The following is a 4,447-nucleotide window of genomic DNA, read 5'->3' as shown; positions in this document are numbered from 1 at the left end:
AGCGACCCAATACTGTTTCGTGACGTTCTCTTCTCCTGATTTTCTAGAGGGTAGCTAGGCAATAAATCAACCTCTCTAGACCTATATAAAGAGATTCATCATTCTAATTTATCGAAGAGAAGCTGAAACCAATATAGGCTTAACCACTACCGCGGAACGCACCAACGGGATATCTCATTACCTCAGAAAGGAGTGGTTGTTCCTTGTGGGGGGGGTATGGGCTTTATTTTCCTGGGAGGGGGCATAATGGGACGTGCCCTGTTGGTCAAAGGTAGAACAACTTGGTGGACATGGGGTTCCTGAACTTGCTGTTGTTGCGTACACGGCGGTCAAAAAGAGTGGTGCGTAACTGTGGGATAGATCAAAGAAACTGTGAGTAGGGGGTCCCTGTGTGGTTATATCTGTCGGGGCGAGTGGTGACAAACAGATCGTGAGAAAAGGTTGGTCTGGTGTTTGTCTCCTGGTGGGGGTCAACTGTGGTCAGGATAAACACAACAGAATGTGCGTGGTAATACTGTGTAAGGGTCCTTGTTTTCCCGGGGAAGTAACACTGAGCAACTGGGGTAGCTCTTAAGGTTCCTTTGTTTGCCGAGGGCGAGAGACACAGCTTAGGATCCTGAGCTGTTTCCGGGGTCGAGTGACCAAGAACTTGAAGTGTCTGTTTTCCGGGCGAGTGAACACCTCCAGTTTGTGGTGATGTCACATCTTTGTCTCCGGTAGGAAGACTCCGTAACGAGTGACTTAAGGTTAACATGTCCTGTGTGTGATTACTGTGGGTGCAGTGACTAGAGTGCAGACGTGTATTAAGGTACCTGTGTTCTGGATGCGCATAATTAGGATCAAACGAGAGCCGGGCGATGAAGTCGTATGATTGATTGTGGTTATCGGGGGCGACGCGACATGCTTCTCTACACTGTGTGGGTTTCTTTAGGGATTGTTTGGGAGTCGAGCTAGCATCAGATCGAGAGGTCAGTTGCCAGGTGTTACGTGGGTGAGAGTACCAAAGACGTTCATGGGAATTCGGAGTTCTCGCCAGGCAAGCACTTAACTAACAGTCACACCCGGTCGCTCAGGTGTGTTGACTTGACTGTCAAATGGCCGTGAGCCTTTCTCTGAGTGTGGAAACGTGGCTATGCTCATTAAGTTCGGATATAAGAAGGACTGGAGGGGTTGCGGGAAGATCCCACCTATCATTAAAGCATGTTGAGGTAGCAGCGGGTTGCGAGTCCCGGGGTGGGTCTGTAGACTCAGGGGGCTAGACTTCATTGGTGAGATTGTTAGAGCGGGCTCCTCTCGTCTACTGCGACACAAAGTGCTCTTCTAGTTTCATACCTCATTGCTGTGTAGTTTCGCTTTTTCCCTCGCTCATCGGTGATCCGTTCGCTTCTTTTAATGTAATGTTAATTATGTGTATTGTAGAGGCTAGATATTGTATAGTGTTTATCTGATGTGTTTATGCAGGGGCTCACGTCGCACCCATAATCCTTAACCTCCTAATCCTAGCCATAACCCATCCTACTCCATCTACCGATCGAAGACCAGCACCAGCACGGCGGGAAAAGTTTCGAAGGGGCTGGACGAGCCTAGTGTGATTTGCTGCCTCCTCGCCACCGTCATGCCGAACGAAGCTGCAGGTTCATTCTTACATGCCTGAGGTCGCATCCCTTGTGGCCTCGTTCTGTGCAATATTGAGCCGATCTCTTCGCTCTCTTCTCCTCTCTTCTGCTCTCTCGCTCGCTCTCTCTCGCTCGCTTCGCTATTCCTCTCTCTCCTTACAAAGTATACTGTACGTCATGAAAATATCAAAACTTGTTTTTGACATAGGCTACTTATGTGAGGTACACAGACAGTAGTGGGAGGTGATTAAGAGATGTTTTTAAAAGAGTAGCCATCAGCTTGGGTTTTCTTCCTTTATCCTAAAGGGATCCGGCAGCCCCCTGTCTCCGTCTGTCCACATGTTCATCTTTACAGGCTAGAGGGTAACTCCAGGCGTGCGTTGACAGGCTGGATTAAGGTCGGGGAGGGGGGTGGAGGTGGATGATGAGGGTTATCTCACTGGCGCTCCTTCTTTTAATCCTAGTGATCATGCTAAAGCTCGCAATCCAAGCACAGCCTTGCTCTTTCAGTAAAATGTGTGTTCGCATGCCTAACAAATACACGCCTTCTTCTCACAAGCGTGCAGGCCTCACACATGTTAACTCACAACCTATTTCTGTTCCCTTATTTCGCTAGTTGCTGCTCTCACCACGTCCACAGGTCCTTCTGACGCCCACAAAGCACACTCTGTCTCATGCACATCTGTGGCCTCCCTAAATCGGTAGCTGAGTGAGCCCTCCACAATATTAGACAAGCCGAATGTGTTAAAATTGTTACCTTTTGAATGGCGATTGTTAATGGGACTTTCAGGACCAGGCCGGTTGCAGCACACGCCGCATCTTCACTACTGCGGGTATCAAAAGCCACAGGAAGTCCAGAACGCGTTACTGCTGATTAGTATCAGTGCGTTGTAACTCAACGTTCACACTGTCCCGACGATATTCAGTGGTTTTGTCGGCAAGAGTCCGGTCTATCGATAAAGATGATTTTTTCAAGGCTCTTCGCTGTAAAATGACTTGTACAGCGTCGTGGAGATTTATGATAGTGGGACAATAAAAGCTGTTTCTTCGTCGCTCTGGTGCGCCCTCGATCGTCGAAGACAGTCGTCTGAAGGACTGCCAGATTTCCGGGTCTTTTCGCCTTGACTACATCATCGTCTCCCATCGAAGTGCTTTTCTACTTTACACAGGAATGCAAAGTCATCTTGCTCCAGTTGTTGAGATGGATGAGGAAGATAAGAGGGCAGCTTCGGTACCCGTATCATAAAACATCAAAACAAGAAATATATATACTGATAAACTAACATAACACTCTGACAGGCTACACAAGTAAACCATAAACAGAGATCCACAATTCAAAGGTGGGAAAAGGGCTGCACAAAATCTAGATCCAACATGAAGCATCTCCCTCATCTCTCGTCTCTCATTCCTCTCCGCTGCTCGTTTTTGTCTTGGTGCGAGCCTCCAAATCTCACTCTAGGTCTGCCCTAATACGCTCTCTCGTCAAATCTCTCTGCTATATCTCTCATCTGTCTCTCTCTGCCTCTGTCCTCTCACTCCGTCATGAGTCACTCATCCGCTTCTGCTGATTTACACCATATCTTAGACTGCACGTCTCTAGTACTCAACTGATATATAGTACTTGTCGCGTTCTTCTCAAGTTCATTGCTGTCTGCACTCTACCTCTAACTACATAGAATTTGTCTCCAATGGAACCTAGCAGAATTGGGGTCAATTGGAATTAGAATTAAAGGCAGTCAACTCAGGAACTAAACTGAAATTCCAATTCAACAACTAAAAAATTGGGCATCTATTTACATACTTTTCAATAAACTGAAAGAGACTCAAACCGTAATAACTGAAAACCACTCAAACCGGTAAAAAACTGAAAACAGACTCAAACCGGTAATAAACTGAAAACTAGACTCAAAACCGGTAAAAAACTGAAAACAGACTCAACCGTAATAAACTGAAAAACAGACTCAACCGTAATAAACTGAAAACAGACTCAAACCGTAATAAACTGAAACAGAACTCAACACCGGTAATAAACTGAAAACAGACTCAAACCGGTAATAAACTGAAAACAAACTCAAACGGTAATAAACTGAAAACAGACTCAAACCGGTATAAACTGAAAAAGACTCAAACCGTAATAAACTGAAAACAGACTCAAACCGGTAATAAACTGAAAACAGACTCAAACCGGTAATAAACTGAAAACTGAGACTCAAACCGGTAATAAACTGAAAACAGACTCAAACCGGTAATCTGAAAACAGACTCAAACCGGTAATAAACTGAAAACAGACTCAACACGATATAAACTGAAAACAGACTCAAACCGTGTAATAAACTGAAAACAGACTCAAACCGGTAAATAAACTGAAAACAGACCTCAAACCGGTAAAATAACTGAAAACAGACTCAAACCGGTAATAAACTGAAAACACTCAAACCGTAATAAACTGAAAAACTCAAACCGTAATAAACTGAAAACAGACTCAAACCGGTAATAAACTGAAAACAGACTCAAACCGGTAATAAACTGAAAACAGACTCAAACCGGTAATAAACTGAAACAGACTCAAACCGGTAATAAAACTGAAAACAGACTCAAAACCGGTAATAAACTGAAAACAGACTCAAACCGCGGTAATAAACTGAAAAACAGACTCAAACCGGTAATAAACTGAAAACAGACTCAAACCGGTAATAACTGAAAACTACCTCAAACCGGTAATAAACTGAAACAGACTCAAACCAGTAATAAACTGAAAAACAGACTCAACCTGGTATTGGACCTATGTGATCATGTGTTAATTTCTATCTTTTACAAGTAAATATCATCCG

Source organism: Salvelinus sp. IW2-2015, unplaced genomic scaffold (genome assembly GCF_002910315.2).
Source record: "Salvelinus sp. IW2-2015 unplaced genomic scaffold, ASM291031v2 Un_scaffold2622, whole genome shotgun sequence".
NCBI classification, from domain to species: Eukaryota; Metazoa; Chordata; class Actinopteri; order Salmoniformes; family Salmonidae; genus Salvelinus; species Salvelinus sp. IW2-2015.
Note: the sequence above shows the minus strand (reverse complement) of the source record.